Source organism: Cetorhinus maximus, chromosome 5, assembly GCF_964194155.1.
Source record: "Cetorhinus maximus chromosome 5, sCetMax3.hap1.1, whole genome shotgun sequence".
Lineage (NCBI taxonomy): Eukaryota > Metazoa > Chordata > Chondrichthyes > Lamniformes > Cetorhinidae > Cetorhinus > Cetorhinus maximus.
The window spans coordinates 73,531,493-73,546,586 of record NC_135883.1 but is presented as its reverse complement, the minus strand read 5'-3'; the positions used below and the strand labels follow the sequence as shown (position 1 = coordinate 73,546,586).

Genomic DNA, 15,094 nt, shown 5'->3' with positions numbered 1-15,094 from the left:
GTGAGGCCCTTGAGAGAGTTCAGAGGAGATTTACCAGAATGGGTGAGGGAATTTCAGTTCAAGGTTAGGTTGGAAAAGCTAGGCTAGTTCCTTTTGGAGCAAAGGAGATTGAGGGGAGATTTGACAGATGTACAATATTATTTCAGGTTTAGATAAGGTAGACAAAGAAATGCTGTTTCTGTTAGCTGATGGTACAGGGACTAGAGAATACAGATTTAAGATTTTGGGCAAGAGATGTCGGGGTTGGGGGGGGTGGTGGGGACGATGTATTTTTTACTCTGAGTGGTAATGACCTGGAACTCATTGCCCATATGATCGTGGTGTAAGCTGGGACAGTGAAAATTATTCAAAAAGAAAAATGATGGGCACTTGAGTGAAATAAATTTGTAGGGGATAGAGCAGGGAAATGATCCTGATTGGATTGATCTACAGGGATAGCACAGGATTGATGCGCTGAATGGCCTCATGCAGTTATGACTCTGTGACTCTGACATATCCTCCCCTTCAGGAATAATATCAACTATCCCAGTGCAATGAAGGTTGGTCTGCAGCTTGGATAACAATCATAGTAACCCACTGAAGTTGAGGCATTAAGGGCCCCAGTGTGTATTGCCATCAGTAATGAAGGAAATCTTGCCCTGGCCTTCAGTGCTGTATTAAATCAAGTGTTTTATTATCTTGATATGCTGCAAATGCATGTTTACAATATAAATTTTAAATTCCTTGTATTTGGCTAGTATATCAACTCATCAACATTATAACAATCAAAGTTGAATAAGTTGTGGAGAAATGAATAGCAAATGGTTTCCATTGGTAGTGGGTGGTTTATTATTGAAAATGACATCACAGAGATACAGATTGAGAGTCTATTATCCCATTTTAACGTGGAATTATTTTTTATGTGAAGGATTTTTAATTGTTTGACTTTAATTCAGTGTCACGGAACTACAAAAAAATCCACAGGCCCACAATGCATTATGCAGTGGTATGTTTTCCATCTAGGTTGTTTTTCACTCCTCCAAGCAATACGATTTATACAATTTTGTAAAGCTGGAGCTGCTGTGGTTTGTGATTCATCTCTTAATTCTTCTCCAAACAAAAGCTTACTTTTTTTGCAAGAGATTTGACCAGAATAAGAAATGAAACCCTCATTAGAGTTGTGGATAAAACAGTGAAGAGCTCTAAAAACCAGTACTGTCTTTGGAGACAACAGAACAGTGACATGAGTGAAATACATAATCCTGCTCTTTATTTTTTGCTGTGTGCCCCAGTGTGACAAACAGCTGGTCTGTTGTCTCACTATGATGATTCACAGTCATTTGAAAGTAACAGTTTGTAACTTGACAGTTTTCCTATCAACTTCAGTTTGAAGGCCATGTACTGAGACAAAGAGTAGATTACCGAAGGTAACTAGAGAGCTTGCATTAAAGATGAGTCAACTTGAGCTTGTGAAACCATTCTTTATTAAATTGAAGAGGCATTAAATTTCAATTGCTAAAAGCATTGAAAATAATGCAATTAATTACTGACCATATTGTAGAATATAAATATGCAACGAGAAATCACTAGATGTTTGTCTAATTAGAATATGGTTGTGAATGAAACCATTATTGTATTAAAATTGCTTATTCACAGAAATGTTAGTCAATGGCCATAGAGTCTGTTCAGATCACAAAATGATTTGTTTATCATAGATCTATTGAGTAGTTTGGGTGATGCTGTATTGAATGTCTCCTGCAACCTGTAAAATGTACATTTTCTATTAGCACATTATAAATTTATGAAAATTTATTTTGTAATAGAAATAAAACTGTATATGTTTAAAATACTGTCTTCATTGACAGCATTCTTCTGAAAAATCTAAAACAGAACAGAAAATTCTAGAAGTCTGCAGCAGGATGGTTGGCATCTGAAAGAAAAAGATAGATTCATCTTTTAAGTGGGGAACCTTTCTCTTCCAAATGCTGATTGACATTCTGTGCATTTACAGTAATTCTGCTTTTATTAAGAGATTTATGGAGTGAAATTACACTGTTAGTTTTGAATGAGTTAGCACCTCGGATAAAATTGTGGAGGAAAGAATTTCATTTGAATACCTTAATTAATATCACGTAATGTGATTTCATAGTAGTAGGCTTTTCTCAAGGAATATATGCAGTAACAATCTCAAGTGTTTGGAGAAAAGCTGGTGAAGTGATTCTGCTGAGTGCACAGTTATTGTAGCAATCATCAGATAGTGTGGCTTGCACTATGGTCAATGTTACTAAAACAGATGATCTGGTTATTTATCTTATTGCTGTTTGTGAGACCTTGCTGTGCACAAATTAACTCTGATTTTTTTAATGTTATAACAGTAATTACACTTGGTGCTTCATTGGCAGTGAAATGCTTTGAGAGAGGCTGAGGTTTTGAAAGGTGCTATAGACATGCAATTTTTTTTCTTGGCTGTTTGAATTTGTTTGAAACAAAAACACATTTCTTTTAAGTCTATTATTTGAAAAGCAACTAGAGAAATAACCCAATGTTTGATTATCTTGTTTTTATGTGCCATGTGTCACATCTTACTGGGGATAGTGCACTGTAATATCAAGCTCCGCTATCCCCCAAGCCGCAACAGATGTGAAAAGTTTGACCAAACCACCAGATTTCCCCAATTCTACCTGACTGTTTGATTTAGGTTAACAGAATACGAGCACCAGGTTTGTAAACTTAAGTAAATAACTATTTATTGAACAAATTGCCTTTAACCAGTGGCAAAAGAAAGAAATATGAACTGCTAACTTCTAATTCAATAACTTAAACTCTACCCCATTCTTAAACCCCTATACGCAAACACACGCACACATTCACACGCACACAAAACATGGATTTTAAGGGTGAGATAAAACAGTTCAATAGCGCCAATCTGGAGTACAGGATTACATGGGTTGATTTTGATTGATGTCTTCCAAATTCTTTGCAGTTTGTTGTTGATGACATGAGGTGGTCTCCCAGCACTTTCAGTCTGTGATTCACTGGTTGAAAAACTTGTTTTTCAATGTCTCTATTGGTGATTTTTCACATTTTCCTCTTGACAGGGGTTTTCAGAGAAAGCAGGTAATAGAGGTGTGAGGGATAGGCAGCTAGCCATTATGACAAAATTGCTGGAATCTTACAAACACAGGAGAGGTTGCAGGTCTTCCCTCTTTTCAGGCTAGGAGCTGGTCTGCCTACTCTGTCACCACATAAAACCCTGGTCACCTGGTCTGGAGCCAATTAAAATGCTGTCATCAGGCCTTTCTGGAACCATCTGTTCTCTAATGGTACCCTGTGTTCCAGGATAGCAACATTGTGGATATTCCTCATCCTGCTCCAGTGAACATGTCTTTCAACTCCAGACATGGTAGTTTTTTAAAGTCACAGTCCAATTTTAAAGCCACAGTCCAAGAAAAATATAAATAAAGGTTCTTTACACTTGATGTATTGATAAAACATAGGAGCACAAGTAGCCCATTCAGCTTCTCACCCTCTTTCGCCATTCACAGATCATGGTTGATCTACATCTTAACTCCATTTATCCACCTTGATTTTATAAACACTTAATACCCTTGCCTAAAAAACTTATCAATCTCTGTTTTGAACTATTCAGCTGACCTAGCTTCAACAGCTTTTGGGGAGATAGTCCCAGATTTCCGTCACCCTTTGTGAGGAAGTGCTTCCTGATGTCACTCCTGTAAGGCCCAACTCTAATTTTAAGGTTATATCGTCTTGTCCCTGAATCTCCCACCAGAGGGAATAGTTTCTCTTTATTTACCTTATCAAATTCTTTAATCATCTTAAGCAACTCAATTAGACTCCCCCTTAGCCTTCTATTATCAAAAGAATGCACAGAAATTTGCGAGATCACTATAATTGGAGCCTGAACAATTAGAAATTGAGCAAGTTAAAAATCAACATATAAATTGTTTTTGAAGAGCTATATATGATTGAAATGTTTTACTATAGTTCATTATTTAAGGTGAATGATGGACAGAGCTAATGAATACAATGACTGAATATGTTAAATTCCACTTTTATTACATAGAATTATGAGTATTCTCCCAGTGCGATGGGTAATGTGTTTGTGTTTATTTTCATTTTTTTCGTGAAAACTGCAAGCTTCTATTTGAGCACCCGTCTTTAAGGGAAGTATATTGATACATAAATATTTACATTTTTAGAGAAAATCTCCTTTATTTAGTTTTAAAAATGAGCAAGCATTGGTTGTATCCCACTTAAGGATGTTACCTTTTGAATAGCCCATGATTATATGCCATGATTGGAGCTTTAGGTTCTGGAATGCATCCCCCCTCCCCCCACTGCTGCTGCAATGTTTTCAAACATGCTGGCAACTAGCTGCGACGCAGCAACGATATAACATGGTTGAGTGCCTAGCATTGGAAATAACAAGATGGAGCCAAGAGATGATCCATTGGCTGTGATGCATAACTCTTTTTCTCTTCCTATCCTGCTTAAACCACCACCCCCCAACAAATTAGACAATTTTTGTTTTTCTGTAAATATATCAGCAGGCTGTGTTTATTGTTGAAATCAGTTTTCAGTGTTGAGCAATCCTTTTGATGGACTATATTGAATTGATTATAAGAAAATAACAAAATCCAACTTTGCTAGGATTATTGCTGCATCCTTACTTTCTTGTAAAGTTTAATGTATTTTCAATAACTTTCCTATAGCTGTCCTAAAGAAGCTGTTTTCACTTTACGAAGTCCATAAAATTCACTGTGAATTCACTGTCAAAGCAACTACAATGAGCCTCCTTTATACCAAGTCAAACTTAAATAACAGTAGAGAGTTGATGTGGTGTACACTATAAATTTAAAAATACAAGCTATTCTAAAATAACAAAAGTTACACTGTTTCTTTAAAGGGCCAATGTATTGCCTGGGGACATTGTGAGGCACATTCTTAGCCATCTCTGTACTGGTACAGTAACAGCAGATGAAATATATGAATCGACTTCAAAGCTGGAGACACACTATAGTGCTGTTTTGCACTTCTGTTTGAAACTTGTGGGTGTTCTTTTGTGCCCTGAAAGGTAAAGTTACGATGTTTGTTCAAGCATTTACAGGTGCTGTGCTCTTACTCAGCAGGAAGAAATAACTAAGCAATTTTTGCTATTCTAGTTTGTAATAGGACCTTGGTGTAAAGCATTGCCTCTGTACACCCACACTTAAGCAGCTTATGTATTCGGCAGTGTTTGGTACCTCTGATCAAATATCTTCTTCATAATAACATTGTAAAGTAATAATTATGTCAGTCCACCTTAATCTGTTGTAATGTGAACTTTGCACTTTGATGCGTAAACCTCAGAGTTAAGGTTTCAACAGTGATTCATTACTTCCTTCATATCTTGACAGACTCGTACAGAAAGAAGGAAAAATATGCATGCACATATTTACAACACAAGCAAAAAAAATTGTTTTTCACGGAGTGTTTCACTGTTACTGTTGGAATGGTGATGAACTTTTATGTCGATTCCTGCTGTTGTACATTTTAGTGACTAATAATTAAACTTCAATAATTGTAACGTAGAGCACTTTAAACAACTAAATAACTAACAACTGTTGTGACTTTCAGGGTATTTGTAAGATATGCCCTCATGACATGCGTACATTATCAGAACAGGTTGCGCTGTCAGCAATCACTGCTGTTTTAAATTGCATACACACAAACGCAAGTCACACTCTGGATACTGCTATCATAACAAGTGATGTTGTATACCAGTAGGTGTAAGAATTTATTAGTTTACAGGAACACTGGCTATGTGACTACAATGGAAATTGCCCTGTATAGTACAAACTTAATGTTTATACTATACATTTAGTTTATTCCAATATAAAAGTTTTGACTTCATTATTCTCAGTGTATGTATATTGAGCCTGCTATGGATGACTTAATGTGCTGAAGGCGCAAGCAGACATTTGGAGTCATTATATTTGCAATGTACTAAAGTTTAAGTACCAGTGCATTAGAACACTGACTGGAAAATATCTACGAGAGTGAGATAATCTCCAAGAGGTTTTGCTTTATACCAGTTGTAGCAATAATTGCTGTTGGTTTAAAGTCTGCTTTTTAATTACTTTTATTTAAAGAAAACTTGACTTCTTGCACTGCCATTTGATCAGTTCTCTCATTATCTCTTCTGAGTCAGAAAGAAGCCAGTTATCAAACTCTGTAAATACATTTCAGTTACATATATAGAATTCTACACCTCGAACGTTGCCCCCCCCCCCCCGCCCCCCCACCAAACACCCAAGCCTGCAGTCTTTAACATTCATCATTGCTCACAGTTACCTCACGCTCCAGTGTGGTGCTCAGTTAGTCATTAAGATGAGAGGCATGGGTGGTTTAGAGTAAAAGTATGCATATGTTTCCTTTCTCGAAAGGATGTTTCCTCTTGTGGGTGAGTCCAGACCTAGGGGGCACTGTTTTAAAATTAAGGGTTGCCCTTTTAGGACAGGGATGAGGAGAATTTTTTTCTCTCAGAGAGTTGTGTGACTTTGGAATTCTCTGCCTCAGAAGGTGGTGTAGGTGGGCTCATTGAACATTTTTAAGGCAGAGGAAGATAGATTCTTGTTAGGCAAGGGAATCAAAGGTTATCGGGGTTAGATGGGAATGTGGAAATTGAAACACAAGAGGATCAGCCATGATAAAAGTAAAATACTGTGGTGCTGGAAATCTGAAACAAAAACAGAAAATGCTGGAAAAGCTCAGCAGATCTAGCAGCATCTGTGGAGAGAGAAGCAAAGTTAACATTTCAAGTCCGTATGACCCTTCTTCAGAGCTGAAGAGAAATGGAAATGTGATGAAATTTATACTGTGTAAGGAGGGTGGGGCAGGTGGAACTGGATAGAAGGTCAGCGATAGGTGGGGCCAAAAGAGGGATTGACAAAGATGTCATGAACTAAAGGACAAAGGGAGTGTTAATGATAATGGTTAATGCTAAAGAAGGTACTGATAGTGGTATAAAGGTAAGGAAGCAGAATTTGATAATAGCAGAACAAGAATAACATTGTATGAAATAACCACCTGGAACAAGTAACAGATGGCCCTGTAGGGAATGGGGCTGGGGGAAAAAGGGATAGAAAATGGGATAGAAGGAAGGTAAAAAAAAAAGAGGGATAAAACCACAGATGAATGAATTAAAATAAGTGGATAAAAAAATGGATGTGGAAAAGAGGGGATTAAAAAAAGGGGGTGAGGATGGAGGAGAGAGTTCATGGTCTGAAGTTGTTGAACTCAATGTTAAGTGCAGAAGGCTGTAAAGTGCCTAATCGGAAGATGAATTGCTGTTCCTCCAGTTTGAGTCGGGTTTCACTGGAACATTGCAGCAGGCCAGGACATGTGGGCATGAGAGCAGGATGGTGGTTGAAATTGCTAGCGACCGGAAGGTCTGGGTACTGCTTGAGGACAGGGCGGAGGTGTTCCGCAAAGCGGTTACCCAGCCTGTGTTTGGTCTTCCCAATGTAGAGGAGACCGCATTGGCAGCAGCGAATGCAGTAGACCAAATCGAAGGCGGTGCAAGTCAAGCGCTGCTTCACCTGAAAGGAGTGTTTGGATCCTTGGACGGTGAGGCGGGAGGAGGTAAAGGGGCAGGTGTTGCACCTTCTGCAATTGCATGGGAAGGGGATGTGGTGTTGGGGGGGATGGAGGAGAGGACCAGGATGTCCCGGAGGGAATGGTCCCTACGGAATGTGAGGGGAAGATGTGTTTGGTGGTGGCATCATGCTGGAGTTGGCGGAAATGGTTGAGGATGATCCTTTGAATGCGGAGGCTGGTGGGGTGAAAAACGAGGACAAGGGGGACCCTATCATGGTTCAGGGAGGGAGGGGAAGGTGTGAGGGCAGAGGCACGGGAGGTGGGTTGGACACGGCTGAGGGCCTTGTCAATCATAGTGGTGGGGGGAACCTCGGTTAAGGAAGAAGGTCGACAGGTCAGAAGCGCCGTTTTGGAAAATGGCATCATTGGAACAGATGCGACGGAGGCGAAGGAACTGAGAGAATGGGATGGAGTCCTTACAGGAAGCAGGGTGTGAGGAGCTGTGGTCGAGGTAGCTGTGGGACCATGATCTTATTGAGTGGTGGAGCAGGCTCAAAGGGCTGAATGGCCTACCCCTGTTCCTATTTCTTATGTTCTGTTCAGCCTATTTTCGTTTTTTTCGGATTTTCAGATCTTAAAAAATGTTGCTGTTTTCCTCAACTTTACGTTTGCTACAAATAAAAGTGGTCCTGGAATTTGTTTCCAGGCCATGCCTTCCTCTTTTTCTGTGAATTGGCGGCTGTTGGCCAGCCAGTTACATCAGTTCAAGTTAGAGTCCTACTATTAGATGATTTAATTTCATTGTATTTAGAATGTTGCAGCAGTGAGTTATGATGTCAGGTGCTTTGCAAATAATATGCATCATGTATGTGTCCAGATTGCACACAGCCTTATATGATGGGCACATTATAGTGCTGTAAGCTAATTAGAGGAGGAGAGGTTTGAAATGATGTCACACACCCTAAGAAATGAGGGATTTCATTTGCTTCCTGGTAGTTATACTCCTAAACTTATTTTTGTCACATTTGTGACAATGTTTGCTGACAGCATACACCATTCCCCAGTTGTGGTGCTTTTCAGAAGTATACTAATGTGTCTTTTACAGCCTCTTCATGATTTTTTTTTAATATCAATTTATATGTGTGTTTTGATATAGTCTTTTATATTCTGTAGGCTTCCTATACAGTAGATTTACACATTTTGACAGTAATTAATTTGTACAAATTTGTCTTAGCATTCATTATTTTTAAACAATTTACTTTTAATTTTGAAAAGGGGAAGAGATGTATTGAATAACTGAATCTAAAATCAGACAATTAAAAGGTGGCTAAAAAGAAGCAGACAATAATTTGGTTTCTAGTCATTTTGGTGGCTGCAGCAAATAATCTATTACAATAACCTTATTAACATTTTGAGATGATCTTATGCCCTGCATTACGCCCTGTATGCAGGGGAATGCAAACCACAGTTGCTTTTATGGAAAAAAAAAAGCCACTTTACAAATGTTTCTCAACTTGCTATCTTCAGAGAAAGGCTTATTTTCTAGTGTTATAACAAAATCATGATTAGGCTGTGCGATTGCAAGCATTTGTATTTAATTGTCAAATATTAAAGAAATAAGCATAGCGTGAAGTTGTTTAATTACACAGCATGATTTCACATTGTTTTTCCACTGAAAGGCATCTTTGGATTTTAAACTTCTTACCTTGCTGTTGAATAGTAAAAAGAAAAGAGATATTATGGATTGTTTTGCACCATTTATTAGGCATGGTATTCTATGATTTGAATTGATGGTTAGCAAAAAGTAAGATGTCTATGTGGCTATGAAGTACACTGTTATAAGAGTGTCTCTGGAACTAATAGCATCAACTGTCTTACCCCCTCCCAAGTGTTTGCTCAGGTTCAATTTGATGATGTAAAGCGTTGGTATCTGTTAGACCATGTTGAAATTTTAAACTACACGCGTGGCCCGTTGCTAAGATCATTGTTTTTCACCCTATAGAAAATTGCTTGTGCAAAACCCTACCAGTAAATCCATATACACCTTCATTGCCTCAAAGATTGATTTCTGTAAAACCTTTTCAGTGACTTCCCCACCTCTATCTGCCACAAACTTAAACTAATCTAGAATTTTACAGGTGAAATCCATTCTAGCACAAAATCTGCGCATCAATCACCCAGCTTGTCAAGTGGTGTTTGCTTCTTGTGCCCAGCAAATTAATATCAAAAATCCTTATTCTCATTTTTAAATTTCTCCTTGTGTCAACTTGTTGGAAAATCTTCTCCAGCTTTACGTTTTTCCTCCTGAGTTACTGCTTGCTGCTCATTCTCACTGCTACATCATCAGAGACTTGTGTTTCAGCCACCACGTCCTCTTAAGCTCCCCTCCGAAACTTTTATTATAACCTTATTCCTCACGGTCTCTGTGCCCATCTCTGACCCCGATTTAAAATGCTTTTGAGGCATTGTCCATACAAGCTGAACTCCGTCAATTTAATTAGTTATGATTGCTTTGTCAGGTAAACTACTTTTCAGAGTTAAAAACATTACTTGGCTCGGCCCTTAATGGCAATAACTTGAATGTCATGAATTGGGCTTCCCTTTGGTGTTAGATTTGCAGGACAGCATGTATTTTGATGTAATGAGGTACTTTGTTGGTTTGGGAAAATGTGCTTTGGAAACACTGACATACACCAATTTTATTTCTTGCAATCTGAACCGAATCTGACCAGCTCCCTCTCTAACAGTATTATGGTGGACGTTTAGCTCAGTGAGAGTTGTGACATCTGAGCAGAAATTGATATTTGCCAACCTCAGTAAATTACAGGTGTCCACATAAGGCAAGATTCTGAAATCATTACGTAGAGATTGAAAACCTTCAGTTTGTGTGAATCGTGGGACTTGTACTCACTTAAATATAAGTTGCTTTGTTTGTGCTCATTTAATCTAAAATGCTGGTCTTACATTTTAACTGTGAAATAATTTCATTAGTTTTCAAATGTAAAAGAAACCATAAATTTTAATATTTTAAAACCCAAGCAAAATGGTTTCTCAGATTCCACAATTAGCTTTTTATCTTGTATATTTCATGCAAATAATTTAAAAGTTCACAATATTTCAGAAAATAAATGAATTTAAAGATTGCATACTTCAGTGAAATTTTGATATTTGTTTATTTTTGGAGGTTTGATTATAAATAATTACCATTGTTATCTCAGTTTGTTGGTGTTAATAAAGATACTGGCCCTCCTGCACTTAGTAAGTAATGTACATGACAGTTATATGCATTCCAGATGAATCCTCACCTCAAATCACCTTACTTTGGGACTGCATCAAGTTATGAATAAGTAAATAGAACATGTTTTTGAACTCATGGATGCATTACGCTTCTTTAAAATAAAGCTAAATCATTAAAAAAATGGCTGTATTCCTGGGCACAACCAGCAGCAGGTGGTCCCTTGTTTAAGTATCCCCATATCTCTGGAGCATTTCATTATGGAGTTGTAGGAATGTTAAAGGCTCCCTTCTGCAATTGGCCACAAATATCTGGAAGATACATTAGCTGTCAAAGGTGTAAGATAGGATTCATATGCACTCAGTTCATGTGCTGTACTTATGAGCCTTGCAACCCATTTGTTGAGGCAATATAATCAACTGAAGATGTTAATTTTATTTTTCTTTAAACATTGAAGAAATGATATTAGGATGTGCAAAGTTTAACTGAGGCAGGAAAAATGTCAAGGGCTGGAGATATCGGATTTTTAAAAATTCAATTTTTTCAAAAGCAGAAATCACTTACACTGACATTGATCTTTTTGTAGAGTTAATTCACACTGGAGCTTAGCTAATATGGAAAGAAGAATGTACGGCTTTCCTTTGGTACCCCAAGTATGCCATGTCTGAATCGCAGCCCTTGCACATTCTGCAGTAATTTGTGTCACAGAACTGCTTGCAGATTGAACAACCATACTTTGTAATAAAAACTGAAAAACTTCTGTTACAAAATTAGAGAGAGGACTTTGGCGTTTTCGTACTGAATGCCCTTTTTCAACTTTCAATATGTATGCACAAAAACTTCTTTCTGAGAACAGAAAGAAGAACCAGTGAATTTTGAGGAATGATGCAAAATATACTATAAAACTTATGCAATGAACTGTGTAACAGCATTTTGTTTACCTTTTTGTAAATGAGTTAAACAGTAAAACTCTTCTAATAAACAGTATAAAAGACTTTCAAAAGTTATTGATATAACTACAGTATTTTAAATTCTGACAGACTAATTTTATAATTATTTTGTGAATCGGCAAATGTTGACATTGAAATAAAAAGTGGCCCAACATATAATATTTGTATAATAATGGTGTTAATTGCTTTGTATTTAACAAAACACTGCAACTACTCTTGTTGGAAAGCTCGTTAGTTTTCTACAGACATACAAATATTCTGGAGATAATGGGCGGAATTTAATGGTTGTGGCAGTGGATCCATCCACTGGCTGGAGTGCCAGTGGCAGCCCTGCCACAACCATTTCCAGGAGCCTCATAATGATTAAGTCTCCAATCTGGCAGCCTGTTGGGGTTCCTGGCACCACCGGGGGCAATTTCCCACCAGACTTCCTGGTGGATATCCTGTCCTGGAGAGATGCTGGACAGAGGCCCAGGCTGAAGATCATCGCTGGAACCCTGGAGGGAGGTGGGATTGCTCCATGACAGTTATATGCATTCCAGATGAATCCTCACCTGTAATGGTAGCCCCAGCCATATGGGGGAGGTGTGAGGGGTGTCCTTTTCAAGGGCTTCTGGAGGTTTCCTCTGTTTTCTCTGGTGGGTCCCTCCATTGGACTCAGGATGCCGGAGAAGCTGGGACCCACTTCCCCAACACGCTGCAGGCATATCTGCCACGGTTTATCTGGCCGGTTGCCCACGTGGCATGGCCCTGCCTGCAGCTGGTTGAATACATTAAGGGTCTCAATTGGCCTCCAGACGAGAAGGCCATTCTCGACCCTTCTTGCCCTGGACTTAGTTAGGGGGAGTTGGGAAGGCGACGGGGTCACCATCCAGCACCTTCCTGTCCCATTATACACCTCCCAGCCCACCTCGGGGGAGCATTAAATACCACCCAATATCTATTGTAAATACAAATTGTAGCAAATCTTTGATAAATTGACTGTAAATGTACATGATTCCATTGACCAATTTTATTAGGTCAAATCCAAAAGAAATTAGTTTAATTCATTTTGATCATCCAAACACCAAGGCCATGAAATTTCCCCTGTTGATTAATTTAGTGGAATCTTTAGTGCAAGTACAAGACAGGGTTAGAGTTAGAACACATATGAAACACAATTTTTGTTATATCAATTATTTTTGTTTCCTTAAATTTAGCTGATGCAGTAGCAAACAAGTTCCAACCCACCAGCTTGAATAGTTATATTTACACTTTATCTAAATATTAGTATTACTGGTTAACTACTATTAATCCATCACTATTTAGTTTTATTTTAACATATGCCTGCAAGATTAAGGGAAATTAATCTGTTAAACTTTGCATAGCAGTCAGTAATTCATCATAATCCAAGATGGTACCTGCACATATCAGATTTGTTGTGAGCGTAAAAGCATTTTGAGTTTAATTCATGGAATAGTTACAAAGTTCAGTGAGAACAAAGTCATGCATTAATTGAAACAAGTAAGATCACTGTCATTGTTACACCTGAGAGAGGATGGTGAGAGAGAGAGTTTAGAGGGAAGAGGGCAGATGGAAATAGTTTTCATGCCAGAATGTCAAATTATTTTCCCTTTAGTTATTCTGTCTTGCAGCTGGTGACTTGCATTGGACCTTTTAGTGAACCGCTATCTCTTAACATTGGCTGTTCTTCACATGAGAGGCTTGCCAATGAGCATCAATAGGTTGTTAGACTGTGATAGGCATTGTAATCAAGTTTGATCCTTGCTTGGCAATCACATATGCACATTTCACAAAGCTCATTGGGTAATAATCAGGGTTAAGAACTTTGGCTAATTTTTCCACCTTCATAATTCATAGATGCGTGGCCAAGATTGACTAATTTAGCACACATCAGCAATTCAGTTGGGTTCCTCACTACACTGTATAGCTCAGTATTTCCCCATGTGATGCATGTACCCAAGGAGCCTAAAAGTTGATTTTGATTGGAAATCATTATCTGAAAATAGTTTAAGTTCCAGATTAAGATGATTTAGCACTTAAAAGTTTGCTTAAATGATTTATTTCATTATCTAAACATATTAATTCTTTGAAGACGTTTTATTACAACTCTATTATCTTTTTGTTAACAAAAACAGTTATTACAATATTTAAAATAACAGTCAGCTGGTCATCTTGTTGTCACTGGATCAGTGCAATTATGTCCAATTTTTAGAGCATGACAGGAAATTCTGGTTATGTTGAAATTGTCAATCAATCCTGCCAGCAGAATAGCAAATCCCATAGAATGATGCCCATACAAGGTTACATAACGCACTGGTAACTCTGGAGTGGCCAAACTTGTCTAAGCTTGTCAATTAACTGCGCTGACTAACCACAGCAGAGTTGGACCACATGAGCACAAGATCATGGAGCGCTGGGCAAGGCATCGCTTGACATCGAGATTGCCCTGTGATACGACGTGCAAAGCCTGCAAGTATGCCTAAACCTGTGAGAAAGTTTAAGAAGTGTTGTCGATCAGAGAGAAGGTGAAGTTGATAACAGTAAGTGGAAAACCATGGTGCAAAGCAGAAAGCGGACATCGCGAAGGAGTGAGAGATTCCACCATCGTGCTTGTCCACCATTAGGAAACACGAGAACATTTTGGAGGAGTTTGACAAGTAGGCATTGCCTCCAGCAAGGAAGAACATGAGAATGGCTGCATATACAGAAGTTGAAGAAGCTCTGCTAACGTGGTTCAAGGCAGCTCAAGCAGAGAACATTCCCATCTCCGGCCCAACCCTGCACGAAAGAGGAGTTGCCCTGGCAAATAAGCTGGGTCGCATGGAATTCACCTGCAGCGACGGATGCCTGGACCGTGCGGTAAGCAGTGATGCTGTGGCGGTTATGGCAACAATGACAGATGATTGACTCCAAAATGGTCTTGTCCATGTCTTGAATGAGTATTCACCATGAGACATTTTTTAATGTAGATGAAACCAGACTGGTTTTCTGTCTTTTGCCAGACTGCTCTTTTGATGTTTAAAGGTGAATCACATAAAGTTGGAAATTGAAGCAAGAAATGTGACACTGACATGATCTGTGCCAACATGGATGGCACCAAAAAGCTGCCGTTTCTTGTGATAGGAAAGTCCAATAAGCCATGTTGCTTTGCGAATGTCAAGACACTGGCCACACAGTGCAAGTTTAACAAAAGCACTTCGACGACCTCCAGCATTTTTGAGGCGTGGATCAGGAAAGTGGACAAAACGTATCAGTGAAAGAAAAGGAAGGTTGTCATCATTACAATCAACTGCCCCATGCACCCCAACATTGCTGGCCTTAAGATGGT

At 38.6% G+C, this 15,094-nt stretch overlaps 1 protein-coding gene across 4 annotated transcripts in view; it reads left to right on the top strand.

Annotated features, from left to right (window-relative positions):
* The window catches only part of supt3h (SPT3 homolog, SAGA and STAGA complex component), a 517,619-nt gene that overhangs the window by 37,056 nt on the left and 465,469 nt on the right, over nucleotides 1-15,094 (top strand). The gene's annotated exons all lie outside the window — the stretch shown is intronic.